Below are 18955 nucleotides of genomic sequence, written 5' to 3'. Positions count from 1 at the left end.
CTGTCATCACCTTGGGCAGGATGGCACATGCTTGAACCCAAAACCCTGGGTGATTTTAGCCCCCTTATACTAAAGCTTGTGAGTTCCTTTCTCTCAGAGTAACTGTCAGTTATCTTAAAGAGGGATGGGGAGCTTTCAACGTGTTTTGGGGGTGGGGAGGGCAATGTAAAGTTTACAGCAAGATCCTCACAATGTCTGCCCACCAGCTCACCTCTCCTTCAGCTAAGAAAACGGAAGAGAAGGTCTGGGGTTTGAAAATCTGTCCTTTTCCTTCCTGTGGGTGATTCTGTTTACCTTGTAAATTCTAGGCATAAATCTTCCTTTAGATGACCACAATTTATACTATTCCCATAAAATACTGTAGGGCTGTAGTCTCCTTCCCTGGCTCTGTTCCCCTCCTAGCTTAGTCAGCCCTTTGTTATGTTAGAATAGGAAAAGAAATACCACAGTGGCTGGCCATGCAGCTGACCCAGACGGGCTGTATGCAGCCATCCATTCACTCGGTTGTTCCAGGCTTAAAGGAGCCCACAGGCTCAAGAGTTTGTTTTCAATCCAGAAAAAGAAATATCCCATCAGTATAAATCAGCTCTTAAGATGAAGTCCAGAGATTGGATGAAGGGATAGACAAGCGGCCCCAAAACATAGGTCTCATTTTGCATGTTTGGATATTTTTCTAGTGGGCCCATTCCACACTGTTCTTGTGAGGACTGGGGGGTGTCATTGATTCTGCTAAATCCACTCCTCATTCTCTCTACATCAATCTACATCAGGAGGCAGACGAATGAAGCTGCCTCAGCAGATGCTATGATTTGGATTTTAAGTGTCCCCGCTCCCCAATGGTCCTTTGCCAAAGGCTTGGTCTCCAGTGTGTGGTGGACCATTGGATCGATGGGGCCTAGTGGGAGATCTAAGTCACTGCGCCTTTGGAGGGGATCTCAGACTCAGTCCCTTCTTCCTATCCCTTGCCTCTGACATGTTATCTCATCATAGGCCCTAAAACAGTGAGGCCCAACGAATCAGGCACTCAAGGCATCTCTAACTAGGAACAAAAAAATGAGCCCTTCCTCTTTGTAAACTGATTGATTGCCTTGGGTATTTGCTACAGTAACGAAGAGCTAGCTAACATTTCAGATTTCCTTTTCATTTCCTGCTCTGATTAGCTACAGAGGAGCTTGGAAAGACACAGGACTTTCACTCTGTAAAGAGACAATAACTGTCTGATATAACCATCAGCCCCAGCCCTTCATGGTGTCCTTCCTGCAGGTTACGTCATAGCTACCCTGCTTTGGGGGTAGCAAGAGACTATGCTGCCAGGCTCAAGGACCATCCTGTGGCTTTCCTACCCCTGCCCCAGCTCAGTAAGAATTCCTTTCAAAAATAATTCATTTGATAGAGTGTGCCATCCACTTCTGCCAAGACACACACACACACACACACACACACACACACACACACACACACACTTTTCCAGGGGTAAGTAGCTCTAAAGAGTTACAAACATTTCAATGTTTAAAGAACCTGTATGAATAAGAAGGGGATTAAATATCAAAAGCAAACAACACAAAATTCTCAGGGTGAGTGATCAGGGAAGGCAGACAGCATTTTCTCTGTGGTTTTACCCATCCTTTCATTGACACGCTCTGTATGGCTTTAAGGGAACCCTGAGCACCAGGCTCTTGCTTGGGAATCAGTGCTCTCTGACTGCTAGCTTTAGCTACAAGGTAAGAGCTGTTTGCCTGCAGTTCATTCATCTCTTACCCACGTACCCACCTCAGAGGCACCAGTTAGGGTCATGATGATATTCCTGCATGGTCACCAGTAGGGAGCACTCAGGGGAAGAATGCAGTAATGTATGCAATCAGCAAGCAGCCAGCAGCAGTGAGTCAGCAGGCCTGGGGTCTGGGAGCCTATAGCAGTGGGTGCATGGCACAGATTAGTTTAATCCCTGTCCTTTTGCTCTGTGCCTCAGTTTCCAGCTCCCTTTTCATTGGTTTGGACTAGGTTTGAAGTTGGTTCCAGTGGTGGTTTGCATAAAAATGATTCCCTTAGGAAAATCAGTTTTGTCAAATGATGTTTTGCTGGGGCACACAGGTGAAAGGATGTTTTGCTGAAGCAGGCACAGGTAAAAGGATGTTTTGCTATAGCAGACATGTGAGAAGACTCATGATGTTTAAAAGGAATATAAATATGACCCCCAGAGACAGTGGGCGCTCCAGCATTGGGGTTCACTTTGCTTCACCTCGCTATTCTTTGCTGATGGCAGGCACATATTGGTTCACCTTACATTGCCTTGTTGGGCTTTGCTTGTGGTGACATCATAAAGAGAAACTCACCAAAGAAAGTCTCCTGAGGTTCCTGCGGCTTTCTTGCCACTTCTGCGGTGGACTCGGGCCGGTTGGTGAGCCTCGCAGTTTCTTCTGAGTTGAACTGCCCTTGCTGGTTCCTGTGTGGTGTCTGCTGAGTGGACTGGTTTGCAGCTGCTGGTTCATGTTGGTGTTTGCCTGAGGACTGAACGGCTGATACCCTGACAATGAAGATTGGACCCTCCCCCAAAGAACTATTTATAAGCAGATCCATTCCCCCCGTGTCCTAATAACTTTTCCTTTCCACTACCTCTTGTGGGTGGTGGGCTAGAGAGGAGGTTGAACCCTTAGTAAAGTAGGTTGAGAAAAAGTTATACCTACACCCAAAGACCACAGTCTATGCCATAGGGAGTGGTGCTATTAGGAAGTGTGGCCTTGTTGGAGTAGGTGCAGTCCAGTTAGAGGAAGTATGTCTTTGGGAGTGGATTTTGAGGTTTCAGAAGCTCAAGCCCCGTGGTGTTGATTTCCAGCTCCTTCTCCATCAGTGCCTTTTCCCGCAGGAACTGGAAGTGCGCCTCCTGGTCCTTGATCGCAGTCTCACCTCGGACTTTCTCTTGCTCCTTCTCCAAGGTCTGTATTTTCACGTCCTGGCCCTTCTTTATCTTGTAAACTGGCTTCAGTGCCTGCAACTGCTGCTTCAAATCCTTCTGGGTCTTTCTGCCCTGCAGGAGCTGGGCTTGAAGAGCTGCGTTTCTCTGGTTGTGTCTGGATGCCAATTCTTGTCTCTCGAGTTCTATCTCGCCACATTCTTGGATGTACTGCTTCTACAGCTCCTCCTGTTTCTTCTCACACTGTCCCTTATTTTTACACAGGTATTCCATGAAAAGCTGGTTTTCAGCCTGCACACAGTATTTTTCCTGGACTAGCTGCCTGCTGTCCTTCAGCAGCCTTTCCTGCCGGCATTTAGTTTCTTGGATTTGCTGGCTCAGCTCTTTCATTGCCACCACTGTCTTCCTTTTTACCCGTTTCTCCAAGCTCGTTAGCAACTTTGGCTTGAGGTACGTATTTAGGATAGTAAGGTGTGGTGTGAGCGGGAGGTGCACTTCTGATGCTCTGGGCAAGCATACTCCAGATCCAAGAGTCCCTGAGGACAGCTCCACAGGGAGGAAGGGTGACTGCAGAGGAGCAAGCCTTGGTGGTAAGCACCCTCCACCAGGAACAATCCGGCTATGCTTAGACTGTGATAGGAAGGTTGCACTCTGTGTTTTTCCTGCCAGAGCAGCTGGCTGTCCAAGATGCCCTGCAACCTCTGCATTCTCTGGGTCTTGTCAGACCCTGTCAGGAGTATTCTGTTCCAAGCTGCATGTCTCCTTTCCAGGGGAGCTCATCTGTCGGGGGACCAGAGTTCTACCTCTCTCATACTCTACGCTAGAGGGTGTTAGCATCCTACCTCTCCACCCTCTCCCTCCTCTGCCTGCTCAGTGATCCAAGATCTCAGCCATGTCCCTAGTTGTTTCCAGTCTCTGCCATCTACCCTCAACCTCTGTGCTGGGTTTGGGACCAAATAGATTCTCCAGGCAATGGCAGCTAGATCGGTATAGGGGTGTATAGGGCTACTAGTGTTCAGCTTGAGTAGTCTGGGGGAGGGAAGAGAGGCCAGGAGAGAGAAGATATGCACCTACACCTAGGCATTTACAGGTGGCCTTCAAAACTTTTGCTGTGCCTACTTATGGGTGTGGCAGCATCCAGGAAGCATCTCTGTGCAGGTGACATGCAGGGCACTAGATCCCTGGGTAGTTGGAAGGTCTAGGCTGTGGCTTGGGAACTTGCCATCAACCCCAGTTCCTTATTCTGGGAATCCTCCAGCACTAGCCTGTGTCAATTAAGTTTATTTTCTGCAATCCTCTGTGCAAAAGATATTGCAATGTTAACACTGACTCAGTGATGATACAGCGGCTTTTAAAGAGCCGAGGCTTAGGATTTACTTGAAAAGAGAATACAGCATAAACACACAGGGTTGGGGAAGAGGTGCCCAAGGACTCTATCCTGTGTACATGTCGAGGTCTAAGTATAGGTGTAGAGCAGAAAACCAGAGAGTCAACAAGATCCCTCTTCCATCGAGTTCTTGTCTGTGTAGACTGTGATGGTTTGAAAAGCAATGAACCCCATATGACCATATATTTGAATGCTTAGTCATTAGACAGTGGCTTGTTTGAGAAGGATTAGGAATTGATGCTGTATTGGAGTAGGTGTGGCCTTGCTGAAAGAAGAGTGTAACTGGGGTAGGCTTTGAGGGTTAGCAAACCCACCCCAGCTCCAGTCTCCTGCTCCTCCTCTCTCTGCCTATATATCAGGATGTAGAACTCTCAGCTAGTTCTCCAGCACCATGTCTCCCTGTTTGCTGCCATGTTCCCATCATGATGATAATGGACTAACTTCTAAACTTGAAAGCAAGCTTCCACTTAACTGCTTTCTTTTATAATGAGTTGTCTTGGTCATGGTGTCTCTTCACAGCAATAAGATACCAACTAAGACAGATAAAAGTAAAACTCAGACATTCAGATAAAAGGTATGTAAAAAAGAATATTGAGATTAAGGGCCAATGTGTTAGCTTTCTCTGGCACAAAGAAATCAGGGGGAAGAGTGGTTTATTTTGGCTCACCATCTTAAAAGTGCCATCTAGCAAGCTGTGACGACATAGCAGAATACAGCAGTTAACAGCATGGGAGCAAGAAGGTTGCCTTTCCTCCTCCTTTTTTATATCAGGGATTTTTGTTACAGCAACAGAAAGCTGACTGACACATGAAGGAACAGGGAGGATTGGGGAAAGGCTAGGAAGGGTAGGGATGGCATGATTAGATATAAGTAAAGTCTACATTTTACAAAGAGAGAGGAGAATATACTTTATTTTTTCAATCTCTGCAGCACAGCAATAATAAAATGTATCTCACAATGAATCATGAAAAAAAAATCATTCAAAGAAAATCTTAGACCTTGAAGCTGGCAACACAATATTCCCAACTAGAGAATAGGAGGCATGGGTTTGTCTCTGGGGCGTTAATACACAATGGAATCTCACGTTCGTCCACTGCTAGTTTCCTGGAATTGAGTCAAACTCACTGACAGGCCACAGATCAATCTCACAACCTGCCACTTCCTCTCACACCTTGACTCACAATCTGTACAAGATGAAGTGGCTCTGGAGTTAGGCTAGCAATAGCTGTACCAAGAGCATGGACATATGCTGCACACACCAAGAGCATGAACATATGCTGCACACACCAAGAGCATGAACATATGCTGCACACACAGAGATTGTGCCAGAGTTGCCTCAAGAAGCCTCTTTAACCACTGCCTTCATGGTCCCCAGGAGTCTATGAGGCCCTTCATGTGTCTAGATTCACTTCTATCATGCTCCAGGGCATTCTGGTTCCTACTTAGCCTTTCCAGGCAAGGAAAACTGAAGAAAACCCACCATAATGTTGATCCCTGGAGATACCTGATGCTGTGGGGACCTCAAGCTTGATAACTGCTTTGCCACTGCATAAATTCTGACCTCACTTCTACTTCTGAGCCCTGAGACACTGCAAGTCACCTGACTTTCCTCAGTTGTAGCAGGAGTGGTGGCGGCAGTGGGGCCACCACTATGTAAACGATGGGCCACGCAGCCACAAAAGCATCTCCTGCAGGAGGACCTAATTGAGGAACATCTGGGAGACCAAGGATTGCTGATGCAGACAGTGCCAGCCAATCAGAAGCTGCTGTTTATAAGAGATGCTTTCTTGGGGCTAATGGGGTGTGGGTGGAGGGTATTAAAGGAGCTTGCAGCAGTGTTCAGATGAGCTCGCTGCAGCGTTTCTCACCTGCTCCTGAAGTCTGAGTCATTGACTCTGCACCACCTCACCTTCAATCCCCAAGGGCAGGTAGGGTCAAGTGGCACTCAGTTTCCTCCTGTACAAAATAGAGGTGATATCTACAAGGGCCGATGTGAGGACCTGACACAGGATGTGCAATGGGTTGAGCCCCAGTCAGTGGCAGCTGGTATCGGTCTTATTTTCTCAGGCTGGCATACAAACACAGTGGCTACTCTGCCTTCCAGGGCATTGGAAGGGGTAGGCTGTCTTCTTACAGGGTCCTACTAGGCATAGGTAGAAGACAGAAGGCATCTTAGCAGTCATGTGACCCATTTCATTTCCCATGGCTTCCATCTGCCCATTCTGCTGGACTTACGTGTCTTATACTACACTTTGTCTCCAGTCTGAGCATAAATCACTGGGCTGGCAAAGTCTCTCTGAATCTTCCTGGGACTTCTTATAAGCATCACCCACTCATTAATCCATTCATTGCCCGTTGACATCTCCGTAGAAGGTAACTTACATCAAAACACCTTGAGTTCAAAGCCCCAAGTCTAGTGGATTGGGCAACTAACATGCAGAGCACCAGGTCTCTGGAAAACTAAAAGGTCTAGGCCATGGCTTGACAACTCTGTGTCTCTGCTTTCTCGTGTGGCTATTTATTATAAGCGCAAAACAAGATGGTGTCTTCGGTAGTTATCGAGGGTACTGACACCCCAAAGCTACCCAACTAGGGCTGATGTTTGCCATGAATACTGTGTTTCCCCTGTGAAGAAGTGAGTAAAGGAGATCATGGCCAAGCCGGTCACTTCCTCCCCCTTCAGAGTTAGTGGCCTAGCTCTAGTTTGGATTGGCTGTTTGAAATATTCAGTTGTACAAAATATGCCAATCTCGGTATTTTAGGAAGTAACTACAAACTTGGTGTTAGAAGGCTGTAGACAGGACTGGAGAGTCAGCTCGGCAGTTAAGAGCACGTCTTGTTCTTTCAGAGGCCCCAGCTGAGTTCAGTTCTCAGCATTCACATGGCAACTCAGAACCATCTGGAACTCCTGTACCAGGGAATCTGATGCCCCCATCTGGCTCCTGCAGGCACTGCATACACGTGTTGTATGGTGATTGATGTAAGCAAAACACTCATACGCACACAAGAAAAGGAAATGTTTACATCCTTTAGAAAAGAACACGCGACAAACTAAGTTTTGCAAGGCATTCTTTCTATATGTTTTACAGCCATCCTATATATCTGTATGTTTTACAGCCATCTGATATCTACACATTGACAGCCATCCCATAGCATCATAATTACAATACCCTTCCCATTCTCCACGATGAGCTCAGGAATAAGACGTTTAGAGTGTTAGAAAACCCTTTACTGTTTTGTCAAGGGATTTCTCCCCTAGGGAGACATAAAACAATGCCCCGCCCTGCCTCATATGGTCCTAATGACAAACTAAAGCTGTCTAACTGCTGCTCACCCTGAGAAAACCAGTGAAGCTTATTTACTGAGCATGTGAGCGGTGCCTAGAGAAGCCTGGGTGACCGCAAAGCAGCCACACAGGGAGGTCTTCACCAGCCTGCATGACAGCTTCTCCACTGTCCATGCAGATGGAGTTCCCTTCAGTTAACTTCCCTGAGCCTATATATCTAGTCCTTCCCTAGACCCATATGGTCAGATCACATGTGCTCAGAGAAGGAATAAATAGGACTGGCCAGGATAGGTGGGAGTCCAATAACATCTCTACCTCTTCTTTCCGTGCAGGAACATCAATAGTTACTAAGCCTGATCCTAGTGGTCTTCTGTCAGCAGGTATGGCTGACCTCATGAAGATCGAGGTTGCTGTGCAATGATGATAGCTGTGTATAATCCGAGTCTACTCAAGATATCTCCCACAGAGACCTAAACTTAACCTTGCAAAGCAGTTGTGTAACGGGATCAAACATTCTGTATTCACTTCCTTGTTCCTTGGTTTGTCCCAGCAGATTACCACTTGGCCCCTGTATGCTTAGTGACCAATGAGAAGCTGCTCTGACTGGCTATAAGGTTCAGAAAACCTGTGAGAAGGTAGAACCAAGAAGTCTATTTAGAACGTTTGCTGTGTCACTCCTAAGTAATCCAACACTGTTTAGAATTACAGTACAGGCCACACACGTGTATACACACACAAACATCACATGCATACACGTATATAAATGCACATCCATGGACACATAAACAAACACAGAGTTCACACACACACACACACACACACACACACACACACACACACAAATAAATAAATACCTAAAATAACAGAATCAATCACATGATCTTTAGCACTGTTTCCCAGATCAGGCACAGTCAACTGCACAAGGAAATGGATGTGCTATAATCAGATTCTATTTCCAAAAGTGGGGCTAGGTTGTTCTTGAGATAATCTAGTGCCTTTCTGGGTTTCCTTATTCTTCCATGGACTACAAGTGATGGTGGTTGGGGGCGGGGGGGCTGAGGGGGAGATATCAGGGAAAGAGGAAGAGACCTTAGTCATGGACTTTATACTCCACATGCCCGAGCTTGGTGTGTCCTTTTGTGCCTGCATAGAAACAGGAGCAGCCTTGCACTGGATCACCAGACTGTACCACCATTCTCCCATCTCCCATCCTGCCATTTGTTTTTGATCTTATGTCCTTTTTGATTAAAATGTGTTAAGTGCACACATGATGGGAGTCTAGTGTGGTTATTTCATTTCATAAATACCACATGGCTGAAGAAATCAAAGCTCCTTTTGACCACTCTACCCACTGCTTGATGCTCAGGCCAACACTAGCTGCTCTGGGTATGAGATGGGATGCAGGGGTGCCTGTCGTTTTGTTTGTCCCGTTTTACTTAACACAGTGTTCCCCAGCTCCACCTGCCTTGCCAAAACCGACAGGATTGTATTATTCTTTATGGTTGGATGGCACTGCATTGTGCATAGAGAGCCACGCTTTCTTTCTCTATTCATCCGCTGACAGGTACCCAGCATCTACAGCCAACTGATTCCTAACAGAGGTGCCAAGACACACACGGGAGAGGGGACAGCCTGTTCCGAAAACAGTGCTGGGGAAGCTGGGCCTTTCTGTGTGGAGCACAGCGAGCAAATCAAGTTCACTGTGCAAAAACAACCCACCCGAAAACCTAAATCTAAGAGCTGATGAGCTGTGACCGAGCTCAGGGGCTGAGCCCATGTATGAGTCTCTAGGTTCAACCCCAGAACCAGGGAAAATAGAATAAAAAAAAAATGAACAAAAAAACCCCTCAAACTCAGAAACTCATGAAAGAAACACATGGGAAACTCTCAAAGACTCCAGTGTAGGCACTATTTTAAATATCTTGTTTTATTAGTTTGTCTATTATTAGCTTTCGTCTTTTCTTTTTGGGTCTTTTGTTGGGGGAGCCATTGTTGTTTTATTTTTCAGATCTTGCTCTGTAGCCCTGGCTGGCCTCAAACTCATTCTGTAAACCAGGTTGACCTTGAACTCACAGAAATCATTCCTCAGTCCTTCCAAGTTGCTGGCACTGCAGGTTTGTCTGGGCTATCAGTCCAACTAATTTACAAGACCCTCCAATCACAGGAAACAAAAGCAAAAACAGGCAAATGTGGTTTCACCAAAAGAACAGGCTTATCCTCGCCAGTATGAGATTTTTATTCCACTCTTCAAACATATTTTTTTATTTCTGCTGCTCTAGAACATAGTTTTGTTTTGACTTACGAACTCAGCTCTTCTTCCAGCTCAGGTAACCACAATGCTCCCATTCATTGACTGGTCCATCCCAAGATTCTATATGTCCAGGTTCCACAATGTTGCATAGCCTATGTGGTCCCAGAGGAAGCAGCAGTGCCTTGTGCAGGAACATGCCACAAGTGCATGGGACATCAGTTCCGTGCAGTCTGGACAGGCACAAGGTGCTATTTCTATGTCCTACAATAGACAAGGCTGAACTCCTTGATATAGATGTAGAATCTCAACCACTGGTCCACAGACAAGTAGGAGTAAAAAGATAACTAGGGGGCAGAGACACGACTCAGGAGTTAAAAGCACTAGATGCTCTTGCAGAGAGCACAGGATTGGGTCCCAGCACCCACAGGGCAGTTCATAACTGTAAAGAAAGTTCCAGAAGATTTGGTGCCCTCATCTGGCCTCTGTGGGCACTGCATGCACAGGGTATGCTTATATACATGCAGGTAAACACACACACACACACACACACACACACACACACACACACACTCATTATCATCATCATCATCATCATAACAATAGTAATAATAAATGGATCTAAAAGAATAACTAAATTGGGAAGCAAGCAGAGTTCAAATTCCAACCTGTCGGGAAGAAAAGCCACAACAGAGGAGATAGGTAGGCAGCGAGCCTTGCAGAAACTACTGATCAACTCCCTTGGATTTGCTTTCCTTTTTTTTTTCCTCTTCTCCAGACCGCAGGATGGAAATAATTGGGTGTTTGCAAACAAAATGCAGAAAGAGGAAATGCTCCGTCTAAAGCTGTAATTAGCATGTCATTGCTGTCTGTGATGTGTGCACACAGAGATGCATTCCTACCGAAGTGGCTTCCTCTTCCACCCCTGCCTACTTCCAAAATGGGCCTGAGTGACAAGATACAATGGAACAAGACTACAGACTTAACAGTGCTAAAACCTGCTCCTACCCGCAGGTACTACCTACAGTTCACCGGTTGTTCCGAATGATAATGGAGGTGACCAGCCTAGGGAAATTACCATGCTGGAAATGAATGCTTGGCTTTTATTTGCAGGCTAAGGACGCTAACGTTTCTCCTAACTGGGCTCACGTCATATTTGATGAATGCTCAAACATGATTGTACCAGTAGCATTTTCTCTGAAAATTGCAACAATTACTCATTAGCAAATGAGGGCCCTCGGGCAATGAATCCGCTCCGAAGACTGAGTGCCCTGTTACCAACACATGCAACAAATTAATCCTGAAAGTTTGGCACTTGGAATGGGGATTAGAGTGTTGCAATTAAAATTCACATGTACAAGTTGCATCCGTTATTGCTTCTAAAAAATTTATTTGACCTTTCTGTGGCAAGTCGCCTGTCCTAGGTTAAAAGGAACTTTAAAGTGCATGAAGATATGAGCAACGAACCTCTACAGTGAAGCAGGCAGGAAAGGATGGAACTGAATTCGGAGCATATGGAGCCTGGAACGGACTTTTGGTCAGACTCATTAGTGGATGCTGAATAAATTCAGTCACCATCTGCTTGTTCTTCCACACCCTGGAACAGCAGTACCTGCCCAAGGCTCATCCTGCCTTTCCCCACCCCACCCCCCTGCCCCCTTAGAGTCTTTGGCTGCTATCTTCATGTCATTTTAAATATAGTATAGCTGGTCTCTTGCTACCACCTGGAGCTTGGACTGCTGCTAAGAGATGGGTTTGAGGACAGTTGACTAGGTTTCTGCCCCTTGCTATTAAGCCTGGGCAAGATCCTCAGTATTTTTATCTGTTTCCCAAAGCAGAAAAGATGCAGACTGGAATGCGTGTTCATCCTTGGAGCAGTTCTGGCCCTCCAGCACTCAAAAATAATAACTGGCCTAATTTTTGCAAGACTTCCTCGGGGAAAATGCAAGTATTTCTGTATTACCTTAAACCACAAAAAGCAATTTGGCAGCTTCTAGAAAAGGAGAAGGCAGACATCTCTATGTTGGAGCAACCTCATCACTACCTTTGAAAGCTTGCACATGCGCACAAGGGGAGGTGATGGACACACATTCCCAACAGTGTGCACAAACACAAAATATTGGGATGATGGTGAAGAGGGAGGATAAATAAGTTGTGGTATTTCCACAGAATAGATCAGCCCCACTTTATTAAGATGCTTCAATCCCAGAAGCATAACGCTGAGGAAGTAATGTTGCAACAGAAACATGGATGGTAACATTTGTCAAAACTCTAAAACTGTGACACAATGTTTCACGTTGCTTAGAGAAACATGTATGCCGGGTGTTTAAACCGAGCACTTCTGGAGGGGAAGAGGAGAGAGATGAACAAGGTCTGCAGAGGCCTCAACCATACTGCTGTCTTATTTCCTTAGGAAATGATTGATGAGTGGGGACCTTATGACTTCTAAGCTTTCTTCTTCTAGTCACAGTTTGTATGTATAAACTACTGCTTGACTTGAAAAAGCATCTGAGCTGTACTATTGGTTTTGTTGTTGTTTCCTTGTCTGTTTTGATGTGGAATCTCAGTCTGCGGCCCCAACCTCAGAATCATGATCTCCCTGCCTCAGCCATCTGGGTTGTGAGGTTGCAGGAGTGTCGGGCACAGTCAGTGCCTACTTTTGCTTTGGTTGAGAACATCTGTCCTCTGTGATGAGCTGCAGTCTGAGGCCACAGATATGACACGCTGTTTACCTTGCAGCTTCCCTCCCTAGAGCAATTCATTATAAAAGTTTTCCTTATTATAATTCCTAATGGTCAAGAAAAAAATTCTCGTGTTACTTTACGAACCAACCCTGTACATCAATGGCATATTTAGATAATGGATCGTTCTCTCATTTAAAAGCATTTATGTAGTCCCCTGAGTGTGCACAGCCCCATGCCAGGGTTGGGAAACGATAATGGGGTTATATTATAAAAGGAGCTTGGCCACTGCAGTTTCATTAAAAATTAAAATATTTTGGGTAACTCAGTTCATACTTTAAAAATAACATAATGGAGTTCTTTAGAAACTAGGAAAACCCCCCAAATACTCCAAGAAGAGTATGAAAGAAAAGAAACAAAAAACTTTAGCAGAAACCACTAACCAAAGGAAACGTGGGGGAATTTTCAAACGTTATACAATTTTAAGCTATCAAAGGGCAAAGGTAACACTCAGTCTTGGTACAAATCCAGGGGACTGAGTACTCAGCACCCGGGCAGAGTGTGGCCCTCTGCCCCAAACAGCTTAACAATAGCAGCAGCCCCAAAGATTTTCCTGCTAGACTTACAGGTGAAGACAGCAAACAGGGACATGCATGGGACTTCTCATGCAAGGATACTCAGAGAAAGAGCTTTATCATAGCGAGTCACTTAAATATACAACAGGGTAGTCATTAAATAAGATGTTATGATGTAATGGGATAACCAGAGGCTCGTTTGGGTTTGTTTTTCCGTTCATATAAAATGACATGGGCAAACATTCAAGAAAAAAACAAAAAACATCAGCTGAGAATATTCTGCTCGGGTAAACTGGATGCTGTAAACGATGTATGCTGTCACCCGCCCACACACCCACCACGGGTTCCCAGAACTCCCTGGATACTCCCACTCCACAGGTGCTCAAGTCCCTTACAGAGATGGGAAGTGAAGATCACACCAGCACTGGGTGGCTGTCACCCCAAGTGGGCCATTGTAAGCTAAAGGAAGCCCAGAGAAACATACCAAGGCTTGCAGGCTGTTGGGTCCTGTTGGGATAGGTCTGCCTAACTACAGTATTCTGGACAATATACACTCTCTGCTTCACTCCTGGGGTCTATTTAACTCATATGCTGAACACTGTTTTGTAAACAATATCTGTCCTCTCCACCGCCCTCTGTATCCAGCCAGGCTTCTCTCCCGTATAGAGAAAAGTCTCCTCTGGGTACCACACTTCAAGCATTTGCTCGTGCTGCAACTGTAAATGCTGATGTCCTATGGTCTTCTTATCTCGATGGCTCAGGACTAATTCTATTCAATTAAAATCAACCAATGGCTCAGGACTAATTCTACTCAATTAAAATCAACCAACAGGCACTATTGAGAGGTAGGATATTAGTGTAAATATGATCTGGAGCCAGCCTAGGGCAGCCGGGTGACAAAAGGCTCCATGGCAGCAGGCTGATTGACAAGAACTGCACGTGTAACGCCAGCTCTTGGGAAGTGGAAGCATAAGTATTAAAAAACAAAAAACAAAAATCTAAGGCCAGCCTGGGTTACATAATGAGTCGGAGGCCAGCCTCAGCTCAAGATAACAGAAACAAGTAGACAGATCTAAATATCCAGCATCTCTTTTTTTCTTAACCTCAAATGGAAGGCACAGCTAAGCAACTCCTAACGCAGAGACTTTGTCTCTACCAAGGGAACGTGAGCTACCTAGGCATTGATGCTTGTTAGAAAGCCAAGCCCCGCTGAGAGTTTCCCTGGTCCTAAGGACAGAAGGGAGAGGGAAAAGGAAATCAAAACCTGAGGGGTGCTTCTCTCCTGCAGAGGAGCCTGCTGGCTGAGAACTAGGGCAGTTTCTGGGGCAGGGCAGGTCTTTCCCACCGAGGACTCCTCAGAGGCTACCTCCACGCTTGCCTGAAGCAGCAGTTGGCTGACAGAGCGCTTTCTAAGGCATTGTGTGGAGGCTCCCAGTGGAAGGTATCAAGGGGGACCTGCGAAGTTCTGTTCAGCCAGGGCTTTCCCACACTGTTATTGATGCTTTTGAGCACCTCAGAGGGAAACAAAGGAAGGAGACTTTCTGGGCCAGCTTGTGCCCTTCTCTTCCCTGTTCACGGAAGTCAACGTGCAGTGAGAAGCAGGAATGCACTGGGGAGGGGCAGGTGAGGCCAAACCCCAGCCGGGTTTGATTTCCACTTCTTCAGCTTCACTTCCCTAGATGCTCAAACACAGATGCGAGAACTGTTGAGAGGAAAACTAAGACTGTAGCCTCAAGTACAGCCCAACTGCTTGAATGCACCCAGGCTGATTAACATAATAGTCCCTTTAATCCAGTTTCAATACCTATGATCGACCGCAGCTCTTAAATAGTAAACCAAAAATTTCAGAAGTACTCCACGTGAAAGTTTTAAATTGCATCATGTTCTGAGCAGCATGATAAAATATCATGTCATTTCCCATCATCCTTCCTGGGCTATGAACTGTCCTTCTGCCCTTTCTCCAGATGATACCCAGAAGGCCTGCAGCATTGACTTCCTCTTATCATCGTATGGGCATTGGGTTATTATCACATCACCCCGAGAAGGGTGAGTGCTGTTGAGCAAGATACTTGGAGAAAAAGACCACATCTGTGCAACTTTTATTATAGTATACTGTAATAACTATATATCTACATGTAATTATCAATTATTAGTAGGCACTTGCCATGCTTAATTTATAAATTAAATTATGATGTGTGTATAGGAAATAATGTACTCCGTCCAAGGTTTCAGGCATCCTCAGTGAGTGCTGAACTTAGGAAACTAGGGTATAGAGTTATAGCAAGAATCCCAAGAACAAACTGTAAAGAGACTCTATATTTTATAGAGCAATAAAATACGGCCTTCACTCATAGAACTTATGGCAGTTAAAAGGAACTCAGAATCTTACTAAAAACATCTCAAATTATGGAAAATAAGTTGAATCCTCCTCCTCAGCCAACTGGCCTTCCTCCAACTTACATCTTCCAAATCTGTATGAGATGTATTCAGCCAAGGGTCACTTTAAATCCTAGGAGGTACCATCTTTTTCCCAAAGCTTACCTGGACCTGAACATGTAAGCTCTTGGCTGGGTTTGTAGCCTATCCCTACTTGAACATGTTGAGGATATTTGCCCAGTTTGAAAATGTTACCATTCAAGGAGGCTGTGACTGAGTCAGAACTAAGAAGTGGAGTAATTTGTTTTTAACTTTGTGACCACAGTAATTTTGACTGTTGCTAAAGTTGATGAGCTTCATACTCATCAAATACAAACTAGAGAGTGGACAGGACCTCGGGTTTTCACCTCTGGTCTATGATCCTTATAGCAAAGTAAAATCCAGCCCCCAAACGTTAAACAAGATAAAAGATAGTGCAACCCTGAAAGTCACATTTCATAGCAAAATTATAACACCTATATTTTAAATGGCGCATATCTATCTATCTATATATATATATACATATATATATATATATTTGTATAGTAGCTGCTTCAAAAAAAGTTAGAGTGAAAGAAAAAGAAAAACGATAGAGCTGGGGGAGAGAAACACTAGCCAGAGCCTTTTCCTATGGCTGGGGCTGGGATGGAAGGGCCAGGTCTGTGTCTTACATGTACAACTGAAAGAGGTGTAAAAAACTCAGTAAACAAAAAACAAAACAAAACAAAACAAAACCCTCAGTAAACACATCGTTCCATGTGATGTCTATCTTGAAATCCCATCTGAAGACACAAAAACCACCACTGATTTTTCCTTTTATCTCAGGCTCCCAAACAGTTTAGCATGGCTCTAAGAGGCCCGAGTACATCAAGATCAATCACAGATTTTTCTGGTGTGCTGGATTTGTATATGCAAAAGAATGCAGCTGACTCTTCACACCATCCAAAAAATTCACTCAGAACGATAAATAACTAAATATAAAAGCTGAGTCTATAAAACTCTTAGGAAAAATATAGATCGAATCGAATATAGGACTTGGCATGGACTCTTAGGTTGAATGTTCCAGGTATGAGCAACAACAGCTAAGAAAGCAGATCAGGGCTGGAGAGATGGCTCATCTGTTAGGAGTACTGACTGCTCTTCCAGAGGTCCTGAGTCCAATTCCCAGCAACCACATGGTGGCTCACAACCATCTGTAATGGGATCTGATGCCCTCTTCTGGTGTGTCTGAAGACAGTGACAGTGCACTCATATGTATAAATAAATAAGTTTACAAAAAAAAATAGATCATTGAACTTCATCAAAAGTAAAGGCTTGGGTGCCCCCAAAGGATTATTAGAAGAGAAATAAAAGACAACCTAAAGAACGCCCAAAGTATCTGCAAATCAGGCTTAATATCCAGAGTTTCTACAGAGATTCTAAACTCAACAGCAAAAGAAAGCTTAGAAAACAGAACAGGGATTTGAACTGACATTTTTTCCCAAAGAAGATAATCAAGCATTCTATATGTACATGAAGAGTTGATCAACATCATTAACTATTAGGGAAATGCAAATTTAAAAAACACATTATACAATCTCACACCCACTAGAATTGTTGTCATTTTAAAAGAAAAACAAATAGTGAGGCTGGAAAAAAACAAAACAAAACAAACAACCAGGAGCCCTCGCGTCATCCTGGGAGAAACGCAAAATTGTGTGGTTGCCATGGAAAGCATGGGTGCAGAGTGCAGTTCCTCAGAAGGCTGCATGTGCAATTGCCTGCCACGGAGCTCAACAATTCCACCCAGAGGTGCAGAGGCAAAAAAAGTTGACACAGAGACCCAAAGAGATGCTTTACCTGCTCATGTCCGTCACACTTTCTTCAGCAATGGCGCCAGAAAAGAAATTAACCCAAAGGTCCAGGAGCAGAAGAGTGGATAACCAGAGTGCGGCATGTGCACACACAGAAGCATTCTTCAGGCATAAAGAGGGATTGAATTCTAACACATGCCACTGTATTGGCAAACCTTAAGAACATTGTGTCAACATAGCCAGCTAAGCCAGCCATGAAAGGGACACATGCTGTTTGACTCTGCTTACATGACAAGTCCAGAATAGGCAAATCCTAGAGACAGAAGATAAACCAGAGGTCAATAGGCAGATGGAGATTTACTTGTTGCTCATTGGTTACAAAGTAGCCACTTGCAGTGATGAAAGTTTTGGAAGCAGATAGCAATGGCAGCTGTAGAGCACTGTGAATATAACTAATGACACTGAGTTGTACACTTAAAACTCCCAATGTCATAAAGTTTATTTTATGTAGCTGATCATGATAAATATGTCCTTTTAAAATAAAGAGGTCTAAATCTACACTATACTTTGCAACTAGATGGCAGAGCATGCATATTCTCTACTGCAATTCATACTATCTTACCACTCATTAAATCACAGAGAAAACCTCTACATGCTATGTGAAATAAGAAGAAGAAGGAGGAGGAGGAAGAGGGGGAGGAGAAGAGGGAGGAGGAGGAGAGGAAGAGGGAGAGGGAGAGGGAGAGGGAGAGGGAGAGGGAGAGGGAGAGGGAGAGGGAGAGGGAGAGGGAGAGGGAGAGGGAGAGGGAGAGGGAGAGGGAGAGGGAGAGGGAGAAGCAGCAGCAGCAGCAGCATGGGCCAAGGAGACTGCATTAGGATTTAAAGTGCTCACTGCATGTGTGAAGGCTTCCATCTGCCTCAGAACCCACAAAAAAAGGTGGACATGGAGGTGCATCTGTGATCCCAGTGTTCCTAGAGAGAGGTAGGGGGCAGAGTCAAGAAACTCCTGGAAGCTCACGGGACAGAGTACCTAGCAAACCCAGAGAAAGAACCACCAAGAGACCCTATCTCAAACATAGGATGTCATGAGGACTGATGGCTGAGGCTGCTCTCTGATCTCCACACAGGCACCACGGTGCCTACATATGCACATGTGTGCACACACATATCCCCCCCCACACACACACAATTATGCACACACAGAAATACATACATTGTGTATATACACATAAATAATGAATAAATGAATTGATACAATATTATCTGATCACAATGCAATTAAACTAGAAAGGTTTAAAAGCAAAATAACAAAAAGGCTCTTCTAGGCTATAACTCAATGAAAGAAAATGTTCCCTAACATGGATGAGGGAGGCCCTAGCACAGGGAGACAGGGACCCTCTTCCCTTGGAAATGTATTCTTTTTTTTTTTTTTTTTTAAGATACGGATGATATTGAGTAAAAAAAGAGAATACCACCAAAATGTTAAGGAAACACTACATATCAGAATCTATAAACTGCAACTAACATGGTCAGTAATAAAAAAAATTGCAGCCTAAATATTAATAGCAATTTAAAGGATGCATTAGATCTCAGGTTCCAAATGCTACAGAAAAGAACGGTACAATCCAAAAGAAAGACGAGTAAAGAAACAACAGAGCT

At 44.6% G+C, this 18955-nt stretch overlaps 1 protein-coding gene and 1 pseudogene across 1 annotated transcript in view; both read right to left on the bottom strand.

The window, feature by feature from the left end:
- Kif26b (kinesin family member 26B) overlaps window positions 1-18955 on the bottom strand; it is a 403733-nt gene that overhangs the window by 173749 nt on the left and 211029 nt on the right. The window lies entirely within an intron of this gene.
- Window positions 1149-18029, bottom strand: Gm34176 (annotated as a pseudogene).

The sequence above is a fragment of the Mus musculus genome, chromosome 1 (genome assembly GCF_000001635.26).
Source record: "Mus musculus strain C57BL/6J chromosome 1, GRCm38.p6 C57BL/6J".
Lineage (NCBI taxonomy): Eukaryota > Metazoa > Chordata > Mammalia > Rodentia > Muridae > Mus > Mus musculus.
Note: the sequence above shows the minus strand (reverse complement) of the source record. Positions and strands in the feature narration are given on the sequence as shown.